We start from the raw sequence: 17,529 nt of genomic DNA, 5'->3' as shown, positions 1-17,529 counted from the left end.
CTAATAGAAGTAGAAAAGAATTTCATCCATTATCTGCAGACATAAATATGTAAATATTCAAAAATGTTATAGATTAGTTAAAGGTCTCTTTAACTTTCTGAATTTTATGTAATATGATAGCGTTGTTTGCAAATCGATCTTAGCTTAATGTAATGTCCTCTTCATAGGAATGAACAATTGGTGGAGACTCTTAGCCTATTTAATTCCCATAAAATAATTTGGATGTGCCAAAGAAATAATTAATTAATTAAATTAAGTTGTCTAAAGACATTCATTTTTCAGGAACTTTATGTTATTAAAGTTGGACGATTTATTAAAAAGTGACTTATTTGGGGCCCAAAAATAAAGTTAAATTAAAAAGAATTTTTAAAAGTCACTTTGAGGGGGAAAATGAAATATAATATTAAATAATACAGAAGGGTATAAAAAAGTGAGTTAGAAAAGAGAAGACATTCAGTCTTGGCATTTTATTTTAAGAACCCCTGTTTGAGATTGAGCAATTGTTCATCTATTTTACCCTAGGATGAAAAACCCTTCAGCAAAAATTGTTTTGGAGGACAAAAACCCTCCTAGCCAATTTGTGAGTGGATTCATCCAAGATTCACAGATGTGCTGAATGTTAGAAATGTTTGTTGATATTTGTAATGAACAAATTGAAATATCATTTCCAAATTTGAGAATATTGTTCCAGATTGAAACAAAATATGGAGATTGAATGAAGGAATCATTTGCTAACAATATATGTGTTTTAAAAATCTTGAAGACTAGTCACCAGCCTTTGGATTTCAACTTTTCTTGTAGTGTACTGAGGTTTACATAGTCAATTAGAACATAGGGGTTTGAGAAAACATGTGTTAGTTTTCTATACATCAATATCTTGATTTACATTAAATGATCCATCATTTTCTCTCGTTGTGATGATGGATCATTCAGTGTGATCTGAAATGTTGATGTAAACAAAACTTACACAGCTTTTTCTAGAAGCTTTTCTTGTTCTTGTTTAATAGTGTTTCCTTTGAATTCATATTTATGAATCTACATTTATAAAGGGAACCAAAATATATAAGTTCATATGCTGATTTGAACGATCACTATCACGTCCAACACTACTAATCCTAGCAACACCCACATTGCCCCATGAAGATTCATTATGTAATGTCCCCACTTTGAAATAGAATTTAATGGTGAATATTAATAATAAAATTAAAATTAAAAAGAAAAAAAATTAAATTAAATTAAAATATATAAAGAATATAATTAAAAATTTAATTAAGTTAATGAATGGTCAAAGGGCATGAAATGATAAGGTGTGACTCTCTCAAACATGAGGTATAAAAGGGAGAAGAGAACTTATTTGAAGGGGCAGATAGTTTGGGAATCAGAAGTGCAGATCTGATTTAAATAAGAAATGCAGATCTGATTGTGAAAGGTTGTCTCCCTTCGAAAGGGCAGAAATAAAAAAGAGTTGCACTCTTTCAAATGGTGCTAATGGTGAAAGGGTGTGTCTCTTGCCAAAAGGCATACATGATGACGAGATGTGACCTCTCCCTCACATTGAGAGATATAAAGGAAAGGAATCAAAGCATCTAAGTGACATCACCATCAATCAGATAAGATCATAACTGTTATTAAGTTACAGGCAGTAACATCCTTGTTCTTGGTAGTATGCATGGGGACTGTCATAGCCCTATCAAGATAGACTGTAGCTTGTTTATCAATTAGATCACAACCTTTATCTCAGACAGACTGTCATGCCCCATTCCTAACCTTCATATTTCCTTTGATCAAATATAATATATGCTTGACACTATAGTATTAATAATAGGACTTAATTGATAATCATGATCGAACCAAAAAGTAGAACCATCTGATCAATACTGAAATGTGTTTTCCCCCGAGGGGTGTGTGTGTGTTCAATAGTGCATAACAGTACAGAAATGTAGGAAATATGACAGTATACAGCAATGCAAGTTAACAGAAGAACTCATATGCCTTTATTCATTAATGCCAGATGCCAGTACATTCAAACATGACTTTCATCGACAATATCTACACACTGAAATAGGAAACCAAGTGCATATTTATAGGTGTCGGTACAGGTTGTCCGGTGCCAACTGCTGACAACCGTCACATAACCACCGACCCTTAACACACGTAACATTCTAATTACAATACGACATAATTACCCGACAACATCATCCCCCCAAAAAAAGAAGGTCGTCTCCTAACAACATACAAACAAAATGGGAAATGACACTAAGACCAAACATGAAAATCAAAGCTAAGGGGGTACAAAGGGCGTCCCTGATGAAGAAGGGGCCGTTGGTGCTGTTGCTGCCAACTACTCCCTCAGCTGGTGAACTCGTTGTGTCCTATGCTGGAGATATCGCTCAGCTACCAACTGCCTCTCCCTGGATCGTTTCACCATAAAGACTGCTTCCATAAGCTCCTTTTGCTTCCCATCCAACGCCTCTAAGGTGGATGAGAGACGGGTCTCAAGGGCTCCCCGTTCTGCTACCTCGTGTGCACGCCCCGTCGTCTCCTAGGCCAATTATGCATTGGCACGAGCCAACTCCTCCTCTAGGATGGTCGCTCGAGCTCTCTGTTGTGCCAACTCCATCTCCATCGTATGCAGGCAGGTGGCTAGCTCCTCCCGAGCTGTGATGGCCTCCACCCGCTCTGTCTCTGCTGTCGAGGCACCATGCTGGGTACGTCGGAGCTTGTAGTACCCGTCCCGGAAGGCTTGCTCTACCCACTGTAGCAGCAAGTGAACTCCACCAACCTCATTCATCTCCTTACACCTCCAATCTGCCAACATCTCGGGAGTCTCCACAGTAGGCCAACCCCTAGCCTCAAAACATCTCCCAAACTCCTCAGCACACCCTCCGGTGGCAAAGGTAAGGAGTCCCTCAACTGCAGACTACCCAACGGTCCGCTCCTGAATAGAGACTGCCAATCTCCGTGCGTTGGCCTCAACCTCTGCTGCCATCCTCTGCGCAATGGCTCCCATCTCTGCCAAAAATATCTCTATGCCCTCCGCTGGCTCTCAATAGTGGCCTACTCCTGTTGCTGCATATCCGCCATCTCTTCCTCAAACCCAACAATGTCCTGTAGGAAGTCCATCGCCAACTCCAGCTGTCCGGCCTCCTGATGAGAACTACCTCATCGAGGTCCACAATCTCAAGAAAAGGACGTGGTTGGGGTGAGGCAGGCGGGGGTCCCAGTGGTGTCATGGGAGGCATCTCATAGCGACCCAACCACGCATCCATGGTGGCATCATCATCTCCAGTCACCGTACCCTCTGCTGTCGAGACCTCCGTATGTACCGGTTCCTTTCGTACAGTAGACCCAATGCAAGGAGGTTCGCTAGGAACCAATGACACTGCTGGAACGTCCTTTGTCGGAACTGTTGTGGCGACCCTAGAGGGTGTAGGCAATGAAGGTCGGGGTCTCAATTGCCTAAATCGTGGAATGGGTACAGCTGGTATGGCTCCCACCATCGCCCCCGAAGTCTGGAGAGGTGTCAATCCTCCATCCTAAGTCAATACTACTAGTGCATACACTAGTCGGCCTACTCCCGCAGGTCACACTCCACCCACCGATAATCCACGGATTTCTCTTGTCACGTGCCCAAAAGGCACTGTGTGGCCACTACTCTCCTCTGTACTAGGGGCTTTCTCTACTTCCTTCCGGCTAGCAACGCGAAATGTGTCATGACCAAAGATTGGAAAATCGCCTCAGACTCACCAAACTCGGCGAGTCCGAGTACGAGACATGCCCCCCGAGTCTAGCAAGCTCGGACTCAGACTCGTCCAAGTCTAGAGGGCGAACTCGCCAGACTTGCCGAGTTGGCGAGTTTGGCATAAACTCGCCAAACTTGACAAGTCCTATGCCTGGGACTTGGCCGGCGGCAAGGCCCAAAAAAGGCCAAAAAAAATGCATTTACAAAAGTTTTTTAAAATGAATAATCTCGTATTTATTCACTACAACCTCTGCCTAAGAATGAGAAAAATTAGGGTTAAAACATGTCAGCCAATAGAAAAATAACACATGATGCCTTTACTAAATAATAAAAGTCTTTTGGCCAGCGAACCTGCAAGAAGTCCATCACCAACTCTTGTTGTCTGGCCTCCTGATGAGAACTACCCTCATCGAGGTCCACAATCTTAGGAAAAGGACGTGGCTGGGGTGAGGCAGGCGGAGGTCCCAATGGTATCATGGGAGGCATCTCCTAGCAACCCAGCCACGCATCCATGGTGGCATCATCATCTCCGGTCAGCGTACCCTCTACTGCCGAGACCTCTGTATGTACCGGTTCCTTTCGTACGATAGACCCAATGCAAGAAGGTTCGCTAGGAACCAATGACACTGCTGGAACATCCTTTGTTAGAACTGTTGTGGCAACCCTAGAGGGTGTAGGCAATGAAGGTCGAGGCCTCAACTACCCAAATCGTGGGATGGGTACAATTGGTATAGCTCCCACTGTCACCCCTGAAGTTTGGAGAGGTGGCAGTCCTCAATCCTGAGTCAATACTACTGGTGCATACACCAATCAGCCTACTCCCGCAGGTCGCACTCCACCCGCCGATAATCCACAAATTTCTCTCATTACGTGCCCAAAAGGCACTACATGGCCACTACTCTCCTCTGTACTATGGGCTTTCTCTACTTCCTTCCGGCTAGCAAGGCGAAATGTGTCATGACCAAAGATCGGAAAATTGCCTCGGACTCGCCAAACTCAGCGAGTCCGAGTAGGAGACATGCCCCCCGAGCCTGGTGAGCTTGGACTCAGACTTGTCCGAGTCCAGAGGGCGAACTCGCCAGACAGCTGACTTGGCGAGTTTGGCATAAACTCGCCAAACTCGGCGAGTTTTGTGCCTGGGACTCGACCGGCAGCAAGGCCAAAAAAAATGCCTTTTTTTTAAGTTTATTTGAAATGAATAATCTCGTCTTTGTTCACGACAACCTCTGCCTGAATATGAGAAAAATTAGGGTTACAACATGTCAGCCAATAGAAAAATAACAACTGATGCCTTTACTAAATAATAAAAGTCTTTTTGGCCAGCGAACCTGCAGGAAGTCCATTGCCAACTCCTGCTATCCGGCCTCCTAATGAGAACTACCCTCATCGAGGTCCACAATCTCAAGAAAAGGAAGTGGCTGGGGTGAGGCAGGTGGGGGTCCCAGTGGTGTCATGGGAGGCATCTCATAGCAACCCAACCATGCATCCATGGTGGCATCATCATTTCCGGTCACCGTACCCTCTGCTACCGAGACCTCCGTATGTACCAGTTCCTTTCGTACGGTAGACCCAATGCAAGGAGGTTCACTGGGAACGAATGACACCGCTGGAACATCCTTTCCCGAAACAGCTGTGGCGACCCTAGAGGGTGTAGGCAATGTAGGTCAGGGTCTCAACTTCCCAAATTGTGGGATGGGTACAGCTGGTATGGCTCCCACCATCAGGCCCGAAGTCTGGAGAGGTTGCAATCCTCCATCCTGAGTCAATACTACTGGTGCATACACCAGTCGGCCTACTCCCGCAAGTCGCACTCCACTCGCCGATAATCCACAGAGTCCTCTCGTCAAGTGCCCAAAAGGCACTGTGTGGCCACTACTCTCCTTTGTACTTGATAAGGGGGAATGGTTGATCAAGACACCCTGCCAAGCATCCCTAATAGCTTATTGTGCTTGAGGCTTCATTAGCAGCCAAGAAGCCAAGTGAAATTATGATTCATGTTTCTAACTTTTGTTTTTATAATTAAATGTGTGCTTACTTGTTCTCTCTTTATTTTATGCATCAATCATTCTTTGCTTGGTTATAGTTGTTGTTATGATTACTTCTTTATGTAGCATAATTTGGTAGAATGTTTTCTAACTTTGTTTTGCAGGTCTTTACTCCTAAAGAGATAAAGGTACCCCCTTCTTCCCTCCAACCCTCTTCCTATTGGCTGTAAATCATATCTAGGGAAAAATTAGGGTCTCTTACAAAAAGGGGACATTACACGTCAGTACTAATTTTGGAAAAAAATAAAATGGGGAGGAGACCGCTTATTAATGTTACACAAGGACATGTCCCCTCTTATTCTCCCCATTTCTGGGACGAGGACGTCTCCGGGATGCAAGGATAGGGCAGTGATGTCCCCCCGTCGAACTGCCACCATAATCGAAAAGCCACCGAGAAATGGGGAAAATTTTATGAAAATGGCATCATTGTTTCATCAAAATATATACATGACATATAACATTTAACTATAAGAAAGGAAAAAGACAAGATGTATTGAAATGTGACTTATACTTTAAGTTAAATTTTTATATGCATCAGTAGCATGTTTGAGAGTGATTTCACGTCTCTAGGAGTTAGATTCTAGGTTTTAGAAAATTTATAAATTTTCAGACAATCAAATTTCAGTACGCAACAAGCTCCTATCAGCATTCTCTCGCTCTCTCTATCTCACTCTATTTATCTACCCCAAAGTCTAGACCTATCTCTCCACCCTATCACTCTTCTTATACGTAAGAAGCCCCCTTGCTAGCTACTTTATGTTTTTTTTTTTTTTTCCCACTTACTGAAATTTTGTCAAACAGTTGGCTTGCAAGCTGGGCACTAAGTTTCTGGTTTGGGTTTGTGTTGCAGCGATTTGACTTTGGAATGATTAACATATGACACAACTCAAGAAATATATAATGCAGCTACTCTATATTAACAACTACAGTATTTAAACCAAACTCGTGCATCTATCTTTATTCCAGAATTCCGAAAACATTAACAGCAGATAGTTACTTTCATTTAGTGGAATAATTACAATCTTTTGCATACCCAAATTGCTGTTCCAGTCACAATGTTAAATCATTGGGTGTAATATCAGCAGCAATAACCCCTTGTCGCCACCTCTTGATGGTTTCAGCTCAACACATTACTATCTTAGGCATGTACGGCATCATTCCAGTAAAATTAGACATGTATGGCACTCTAGTTCATGGATTTCTGCTCTGTACTGCACCCTAACAGCTGTTGCAGACCTGTACACCCTCTTTTTTATTACTGATACAGACCTATACGACTCCCCTTTGATGGCTGCAGACCTGTACAGCCTCCTTTTGACGACTACAAACCTGTACGGTACACTTGCAGAGTTGTACGGCTCAGCATAAACACTTAATAGACCATTAATAGGCACAGCCAGTATGGGGAAAGCAATATCAGACTATACACAGCTCTCAGTTTCACAAATCGAACTCCTGGATGATTGAAATCGGCTGAACCTCCAGACTGTGTCTTTCAACAGCGTAGAGATTGTTGCTTATGAGGGATTTCATCCTCACAAACCTATGAGAAATAATCTCCAACAAACAACCCTTAACATATCTCCAACCAAGCATGTCTGAAAGAGAGCTCTTGAATCTCTTTTATAACACTCTCATAAGAGTTCATTCACTCACCTTGCCAATGTAGGATAAACAAAATCACTTTTTGCCTTTTCCTATTTTTTGAGGATTTTGCTTTTTCCCCTATTTTCTCATGATTGCTTGTTTCCCCCTATTTTATTGCAATTACTTCTTTCCTTTAATATTTCCCATGACATTTAAATAGTTTTCCCTTCAACTTAATTCCCCAAATATTTTGTCTCCAATGAGTTATTAAATAAAGGGACTTTAAATACTTCCACTTAATTATAGTCCTGCATTAATAAAGTTAAATATTTAATTTAACTTTATAACTTAACTTTATTGATAAATAAATTAATAATCACAAACAATTATTAAAAGCTCCAATCAAGAAGAACAACTATCATCATCCAGATATTAAGTATGAGTTCAATGTCGATCCAGACCTGGCCTAGCTAACTTACTATAAATAGTAAGTATCCCAAAAACCCATCAAAAAACATCAAAATCACTTGCAACTAAAACTGCCTAGGCCAAATATCCTCAAGATCCCTAAAATGTTTTGGTTAGCCTACGAGACCATGGAGAAATAGGTTAACGACAACCTCATGCAACATGTGCTAGAAAGGAGACATTACAATCTGCCCTTCCCAAATTTGCTTGTCCTGAAGAAAACTTGAACCTGAATACCAATGCCCGATTCCCAAACAAATCCGTAGACTGCTTCATCATGACTGCATCCAACATCTCTGTCGAACTTTGTCACCATATCAAGCAAACCTCTATAATGCAACCCACCCTTCATTAAAATTACTAGATCCCATGGACAATTGAGAAATCTTTCAACCTCATCATCTAATAATTTTTGCCAATAGTCTATTTCATTTCCATATGAACCCGCAAAGTTGCTGCAATCAAAGAGTAATTTCTCCTTTTGTTTCTTATTACCAACATGTTTCCGCTACTCTACTCTGATATAATCATAAACTGAAACTCTGCTATCATGTGCAAGCCTGTCACCCATGTATGTACCTAAATCTCTTATGTCATTAAGCATACTTGGCATGAAATGGGAATAGTTTTCAGCATATCTCCAAAAGTAATCACACACATCTCTTCACAATTTTCAGCAGCAGCAAATCTGAAAATTTGATTTATACTCACTTCCCGAATGCCTTTGCTCTCATTGATTGGTAAATTCTCATCAACTTCCAATTCCCAAGTGCTGTAAAGATCATTATGTGCACTCAAATCTATACAACAAATTGTTATCATCACTGCATGATCTGAAAAATCAATGATTAGCATCATAAGAGAACCTTTATACATTGAAATGTGAGATGGAGACCAAGGAACCAAATCTGAAAATTCGTTCCCAATTGGTTGTAGGTTGCTAGAATATGGCTCATGCAACAAATATAATGCTCTCTTATTGGTTAGAGAGACAGTGTGATCATTTGCTAACCATTTAACTATCAACTCTTCAATGCTATGACTCCCATGTTCATTCAAACTTCTTGGTATATCCATTCAAACAAGAACTTTGTATACCTCGTGCTCCTTCTTAATGCCAATCTTCAAATAACAAGGGAAGTTTATACCTTATGACAAACTCGAAACAATGAAGACATCATCATGCTTAGGCTCGCAATCTTGAGTATATGCAAAATCCATGTCAGCCTGAAAATTCATACTTGACATCTTATGACAAACAAGTGCATAAGAAGTTAAGAACTATTGTTCACCCTCAACAAATCGGCATTTGATACAAATTCTTTCATAGAATCTTCATAGCATTCAATCTATTCTTCTTCAAACATCGGTTGCCCATCAATGGTGGTTGTCCTTTCTAATGTGGTTGTCATAGAAGACTGATTTTCTGATTGAGATTGTGCCAGACTCAGCTCTAAGTTACGCTTGTCAATCTGAATTTCTGCTCTTTGTAGAGCCTCTTGAGTAGCTTCCAAGGTATCCTTAGTATCCACAAGCTCATAGGTGAGATTGTCAACCTCTTCTTCTTTCCTATACAATGATTCTGAATAAATTTCTGCTAGATCAAGGAGGTGGTCACGATCTGAAAGTAAGTGCAAATAATTTGACTTCATAGTCTCTATCCCTTCTTTGATTACCTGCAGATCAACTTGAGTAGATTCTTCTTTATGCCTTTTTTCTCTACTGTCAAGTTGTCCCTTCCAAAGGTGACCCTCCACCAACTTGTGCATGTTATCAAAATGTCTTAACGCTGCAACTATCTTATCTTCTGTAATATCCCAGTTATTTTTTTTATTTTTTTTTAGGCAAACAATAGTCATCAACAAGAAGATAACCCATTAAGGTTAGAAATCATAAACTGAAACATGCTGGAAAAGCAACCCTTCCACTTTCTGATCACCAAGGGCCCAATGTGGGAAGGTGAGAGCATACAGTGTTGAGGGGATCGTTAGCTTCAATTAACTGAAAACAATACAATGCTTGGGGCGGCAAGCCAGCCCCTTCCCCTTATCCAACGGGAAAGCAAGAAAACTTGGCGGGGAACCAGCCAAATGAGACACACGGAGATACGAATCACTCAACCACAATATTTCAATGGGAGGACTGAAATTACATAACAATCTCAACTCAACCGCTTATGCAGCAGGAGGACCATTACACTCAGACCATCACTCGACCACTTATGCAGTGGGAGGACTGAAATTACAATTTGCTTGATAATAGGGGGCAAGCCAGCCTCTTCCACTTTTCAGCGGGATGAGAATTACAAATCAGAATTGGTTAGTAGTACTACTACTTAACCTTAAAAAATATAGATGATATGAGAGGAGAGTAATGTTGAATATCCAAATAAAAACATGAAATTCTGCTAACATCAAATCTACAGGCTGGAATGTCAAAACCAGCAGCCTAAGGAAACACTGAAAAGCTCACAACTCTCTCAATACATATCCAAATCACCCAAAATCAGTCCCAAACCCACGCTAGACTAGCTACAATAACAACCAACCAAAGACATGCTACCATAACTCCCTTATTAATTTTGCACGCATCCCAATGCACTTTAGAAACCCACGCCTACCTTAGGAATTTCGATATTGTCTAGAAAATTCAAAGCTCAACTAAACATGCCACAAACTTACAGTGTATATCGCCAGTACTAGGAAGGATAAAAGAGCCAATACCCATAACGGTCAGTCGCTCCAGCAGAGAGGTATGATCGAAAATGCACTTCAGCCACAGGCAAACCAGCAAGTTCCAAAATCGCTCCAACACCAAAAATGACTAAGATATGCTCTAAGAATATAGTAGATTACAGCACACAGCTAGGTACTATGTTTCAAGTACGAAACCGGGAAGCACTAGGGAGACGCACTCCGAAGCCTCAAAAGTTTTGTCGCCAATCCGGCAACATAACATTGCAAATTTTCAAGATATCAAGAATGGGAGCCCAAGGCTCTTATTTATAACCTCACACCACCAAATTCAAATGCAAATTGCTTCAAATTCATCTTTCCCCATTTGCATTTCATTACATCTCACGTGGACCCCAAGAGTGGCGTCATTCCACAAGTCAAACCTCACACCAAAAAGCAAGGACCACGATTTTCACTTGGCAAACACTTGGGATGAAAATAAAATAATATCTCCCTTAATAATTTGACGTCCCCTTCTTAGACATAAATTTCGCCTAGCACTTAGGAGATATTAGGCATTATTCCCAAAGTCAATAAACCAGTAGTAATTAATCAGATTAATTAAATATTAAACCTTAGGATAAGGAAATAATATTTAATTATGTCACAAATGACTCCCGTACTGATTACTGTCAAAACTAGGATGAAGTTGAGCCTGGAAGACCACTGAACTGCTGCAGGATCAGGAACCTGTCCACTGCCAGAAATAGAATTATGCCATACTGCCACTTACTAAAAATAGTAAGTCATGAACTACTGCTCCGAAAAGCATGATCTTCGCACCCCATGACAAAGCATGGAGAGCTCAGTAGGACAGTATCACCAAAATAGCCATTCCCTGACTTACTAAAAATAGTAAGTTCTCGCCTCATCAATGCTGGACCCTCATTCTTCATTCCACCTAGCCTACGGGTCTCAGGAATAGGCTAATGGACCACTGGGAGGTCATCAACGAGAAGGGCACATTACATCTTCATTGACCTTCAATTGGTTCTCCAATTTGTGTGTTTTAACAACATTAGATGTATATGTTGAAATAGCTGATTTACCTTGAGGGATTGGGCTCTCATAGCAAACTTCTTCACACTCTTGCTGATTTAGAACCAAGGCAGCATTAGAATCAAACATACAATCACCATCATCAACATTTAGACTAAGATTTTCATATGGAAAGAGTGGGGCAGTAATAACATGAGTCATGGAATCACCAAAAGAAGCCATTACCTTTCCGGAATTGTCAAGCATGATTTCTACATCACCCACAAAGAGGTTCCTGCAACCTGAAGCAAAAATTGACTTGCAACTATCCTCTTCATTGCTGGACTAAAACTTCTTCATCTTCAAGAATATCTTCAACAGTAGATGCACATGGAGAATCAAATTCATCCTTAGGATCAGCTTCCTTGTTCAAATGATCACTCAGAAGAAAACTTGTATTGGCAACCTATATTTCCTCTTCAAATGATGTCAAAAGAGACTTGGAAGTAGATGGAATGTCTTCCAATACCTTTTCACCCACGCATTGGTGATTAGGCTTCCAATCCTTATTGCAAGAGAAGCACAAATTTTGCCTCCTTAATTCATTCTTGGTCACTTTCAGAATTTTGTCACTAAAGAAATCTTTTTCAATTTCCTTTGTTTTCTCTTTATCCATGAAAGGTTTAAATTTATCACATTGACTGAATATACTGTTGACCAGATTGTAAGCAGTAGTAGATATACTTTCGTTGCTTAAATTTTCTGTGCTCTTAAGCCATAGACATTATGGGCATTTTTCAAGTTAAGGGCTGTGATCATGGAATAGTTGATGACCAGGGAAGGCTCGTGGCTTGCATTAAAGCCAGGTTGCAATCTCAATTATTTGCCCACTTGTATTGGATTTAACCTAAAGGTTTCAGCTTACATTTGAAGCTATGTTAGCCTTTTGATAATCACTCTTACCCTTGCCACTCAACAACATCACATAAGATATGACGTGAAGGGTTTTATTGGAAACACTTTAATTATTCATACTAATTAATAAAAAGGTATGCACTGCCTGAAAGTTCACAACAAACTATAAATCACAAGGAAAAAACCCACTGAACCATTAAGCACAAACCGACGCAGAGTATACCATGCAAAGGACTCGTTCAAAGGGGTATCCAAAGCCACCCAACCATCCTAAGCATCCTGAAACAAAAGAGGCATGAGCACACCCCACCAATGAGGCAGAGGTACAATAGCTCAAGAGTTAACACCATCTTTAGGATGAGAAGGCCACCTAAAAGGCCGAGTAGCATTATTTCAATGTGGTGAGGGGGTTCAAACTTCAACCCCTCTACCGAAAATAAGGAAAAATGTTTAGGGCAGCTTATGTGAATGGATCCTCCACCACGGCACTAATAGTGAAAAAGTTTAGGGCAGGTTATATCGCATGGAGATCTTCCCTAATGATTAAGAAGACCCTCAAGATGTTGAAACTTTAAAGCCACTTTCAGCCTCTAGGTCTGAAAGTAAACAGAGTTAAAGCACATGAACTTTCTATTAAAAGCGCATACCCTGCTGACAAAGTGCGCACAAGGTCGGGTCAAGTGGGTTTCTCTCCCTAATTCCATTAACCAGCTTTTGAAAGGGCACTCAGGTCGTAAAGGATTTTAGTTTATGTTTCTGTTGGTTATGATCATTCAGTTTGGAGTTTTTTGGTTATGTTACTACCAGTTTACTGGTAGTACTGAGAGTTCTCTTTTAACACCTTTAATGATTATGATGGTATGCTTTGTTTAAATGGTTGCTTTAGCGTCTTATTTTATTTGCTAAAACTTAGTTTGAATGAGCATTGCGCTGCTCCAGGCTGCCTAGTACTTTTGAGTAGTTAGATTATTTATGCTATTTTACACCAGTAAGAAAAACTAACAAATTACTGCAACATTGCTTTGATATTCCTAATACTTCTCATTTACAGAAATTTCGAATAAAAAATTAGCCAAAGAAGAGTAACTGCAGTTCGAGGACATCTAATACTTCCAATTAATGCCAATTAAGATTCAGCAAGCAAATTATAAACTAAACATACCTTGAAATTCCTACAATTGCCAGCAGATTGAAAATAGGCGACAATTACCCTTCCTGCGATGATGTTGGGGTCTGATTGAATCTTTTCACAGCCGTTAGGAAGGTGGTTTAAATTGGTATGAATCTTAGAACGTTCAGATAATTTTCCACAAAATGTGGAAAGCCCGAAGAGGAAAGTATTGTTGCAATACAGTACAGGACATGCTAACTAATCTTCAAAATTTTCTACAAATAAGAGGAAAATTTATTGTGATATCAACAAAGCGTTTGTTAAAAAGTCTTGTGGCTTAAAGATTATGGCAATTGGATGAATAAACATGTCTGGGTTTCAAAATTTTCTCCAGGTGATATCATAGCCCTGACGAGAAAAACGGTTGTTAAATAAAGATTATCATATCTCTGACGAGAAAAGTAGTAGTTGGAAGTTCGCTGAAGACTATAATATGTTTGGTTTGAACTTGTTGTGCTTTATAAGAAGCTGGTGATTGGCCTTTAAAAAAAAAAAAAAGACGGGTGGAAAATGCAAAATTTGTGAAATCATGAGGTCAATGGCAAAATGAATTTTAAGTTGAGCTCATCGTTTTCTCCGGCGTTGACAAGGGGCAACTACTATGACTCTTGTATCAGACTGCACATTTGACCGTATTTTTTTATTAATTGAAAATAAAAATGTTATTTTTTTATTAATTAATATGATCAAATTAAATATGATTGTATTTTTTGAATTAACTGAAAATAAAAAATATTGTTATTTTTAAATTAATTAATATGGTTAAATTAATAGTGCTTTTGTGAGGGATTCTTTTGTTAATCTTTTTTTTATAACAGAGACTAATGTTTTCATCTCATTCAATTAACTTGATTTCAAAATTATTTCATAAATTTTTTTCTATGCTTTATTTTTGTTTTTTTATTAAAATCATTTTTTTAAAAACAAGTGATTATTGAGATGGTTTTCTAATGTTTTGTAAATTATGATATTGATATTTATTTTATATTTATTCTTATCCTTATCCTTGAGAAAAAAGTGGATTTATGTAAACTTCCATTATTTTTATTATTTTTTTAGGCAAACACTATCTTTATGGAGATAGCTCCTTATATTAAAATGAGACACCAAATTACATGAGATTTGCATTACAGATCATTGTGTTACTACTTCCTTACTAGACTACATCCTTTTGATAACTACATCCCAAACCTCATAACACTTCCCTTTATAGCCTACATCTACCCCAAAACATTTAGGATGGAAAACCTCATGAAATTACATCTTCCCTATATCGACTGAAGGATGATAGCAAGTAGTTCTCCAATTTCCACTACTATCACAGCAGATGACTTCGAGAGCCAATTGTCCTCTGAATCCAGCAATCTTTGAAAGGGGGTCAAATTCTTGTTTATAACCCCTACCTGGTATACCTCCCAGGCATCCTCAATGAAGGATTTCTTCCTTTTCTTCTCTTATTTTGCTTCTTCAATCTGCTCATCCTCTTCATATTCTAAATCCTCTTCAAATTCGGAGGATATGTAATTAGCATGATTAAAGTATAGGCCCAAAACACTCGCCCATTTGTCTTCTTCTAGGTCCAAAATGGCATTAGCAATGGCTTGTCCATCCACAGATCTAATGAATCCATCTATTCTTTGAATGCATACCTCCTTAGAATCCACAACATCCACCAAAGGACATATAATGGCTTCTTAAACAAATATGTCACACCAGTGCCTTCCTTCTCCCAAGATTTTGTCAGCCAACCTCCACACAGCATCAAACACTCGCTCATCGGAGAAGAAAAGCCTTATGCACTAGACTTGGATAGACTCATCCTTGCACAAACAGCTCATTCCAAAATGGTGCACCATTATTGCGACTAGTATAGCTACAATCGCCTTGGTTAATCTACTCCCTTGTTGCCCTTTCAACCAAACACAAGATATTCGTTCCTCCACTAAATTCTACTTCTATGTGTTTTGTTCTACATGCATTTAACTTAACTCTAAGAGACTAGAATGTTTCACACCGCTTCCAATATCTCTAACGACTCCTACAACCTTGTCCTTAGTCATCTATTCTCTTGCAATCTTTTACTATTTTAATTACACCAAAGTTTGAAAATAGTCATGCCCTCCATAAAAGATATTGGAGTCATCTTGTTATCCGATCCCTAACCGAACAATGACCAATCTGTCAAGCTCTACAACGACACTCAAAGAATCTTGTATAGGATTTTCCTCTGCCAATATCTTCTAAGTATCATTTTCCTATGCCAAGGAATCTTGTATAGGGTTTGCCAACCCATTTGCTGACCTGTTCCCCTCTCTATAGGTATATTGGAGTTTGAGATCTATCAACGAATTCAGCAGTTCACTGATTCTAGGAATCCATGAGTCGATTTTCCAAATCTTACAGGTGTCGCTAACCAGATCTCCTCGATGTTGAATATTGCTTACTTTACCGGACCTATGTGTTGGGCGATACCATTTGTATTGATGGTGGGATGGAAGTCACCCAATTCCTTGTCAAGCCAACCTTTCCTCAACCCTTCCCTAGACGGATCTCAAATTAGTCAAAGTCTTAGTCGATTCGTCTATGATAATTTCAATCCCTTGCTAAATGACTTGGTTAGCCAACCAATTGGCAACTTTATTGCCCTCATGAAGAGTATGTTCCAATCTAAATTCCGTCAACCTTTTTAACAAAATTTCTATTCTTGGCAATCTCCCCATAAGTTTCCAATTGTAGAATTTGGATCTCAACACATCGTTGATTACAATTTGGGAATCTCCCTCTATAATCACTATAGTAATGTTCTTCTCAACACACAAGCTTAGTCCTACTTCTAGCACCCTAAGTTATGCCTCATTATTTGTAGCCAGTCCCATCGGTCCCATGACCACACTTACCAACTTCCCCTCTTCATCTCTAATGATAGCTCCAAAACTTGTCAATCCCGGGTTTCTTTTACTTGTCCCATTGAAATTCATTTTGTTCCATCCTTGGTTGGGAGCTATCCATCACACATTGCTTCTGTAGGCCTTTTTACTTATGATTTCATGTGGGAATTTCTCCTTCAAGGACCATCTAGATTCCATATCCTTGTCCCACATGGAATATGCCAGAATATTCTTGCATTGCAATTTCCCAACCACTACCTCTTCTATGCCCCTTTTGAGTCGATCTATGATGGATTCAATTGTCAGATATTCTTCCCTAAACAGTCTCCTATTCCTTTCCTTCCATACATGCCAGACAAGCATGGAAGGTCTGACCACCCATAGATCTCCCCACTTTGATGTCTTGCCATGTGTCAGCCAAGAAAGTAAAAAATCCATTAAGGTCAATTTCTTTATGGATTGCTAATTCAACATACTCATCAACCAATTCCAGCAGGATTCTGCTACTCGGAACCATAGTAGGAGATGGTCTATTGACTCTTTTGATTCCTTGCACATAATACAAATGTTGGGCCCCACTATACCAATAGACTTCAATCTATTGCTTGTGACTATCCTTCCATGAAGGGCGATCCATAAGAATGTGCCCACTTTTGGAAGCACACTTCTACTCCAACAAAGAATTGTTGGTCATATGATATCGTGTGCTCAACCCCGCTAGACAACATACCTTAAATTCGCACAATATTCTCTTGACTTGGAAGCACACCAAATGAGTGTATCTTCCTCTTCAAAGAGAAAAACTTCCCTCTCTTTCAATATATTTCTGCCAATCAGGCTATGTCTGCGTCACTTCCTGAACTCACACTTTTCCATCTGACCCTTTCATTGTTTCGAACCGGGGTATCAAAATAGTATGCAACCTTATCACCAAACTATTCTTCTATGGCTTGGATCCATCCTTGGACCTTGAAGAATCCACTCAGTACTTCCTCTCCAT

The 17,529-nt window shown here is 39.7% G+C and overlaps 1 protein-coding gene across 4 annotated transcripts in view; it reads right to left on the bottom strand.

Moving 5' to 3' along the window:
- LOC131044634 (uridine kinase-like protein 4) overlaps positions 1–14,124 on the bottom strand; it is a 345,831-nt gene extending 331,707 nt beyond the window's left edge. For 3 of the 4 annotated variants that reach the window (XM_057977992.2, XM_057977993.2, XM_057977994.2), the window contains exon 1: positions 13,633–14,121. The gene's annotated coding sequence lies outside the window, so the exon portion shown is untranslated. Of the gene's footprint in view, positions 1–13,632 lie in introns of all 4 variants that reach the window. The other variant, XM_057977995.2, reaches the window with a different exon arrangement.
- Positions 14,125–17,529: the final 3,405 nt, after the last annotated feature.

Source organism: Cryptomeria japonica, chromosome 1 (assembly GCF_030272615.1).
Source record: "Cryptomeria japonica chromosome 1, Sugi_1.0, whole genome shotgun sequence".
Taxonomy (NCBI): Eukaryota; Viridiplantae; Streptophyta; class Pinopsida; order Cupressales; family Cupressaceae; genus Cryptomeria; species Cryptomeria japonica.
Note: the sequence above shows the minus strand (reverse complement) of the source record. Positions and strands in the feature narration are given on the sequence as shown.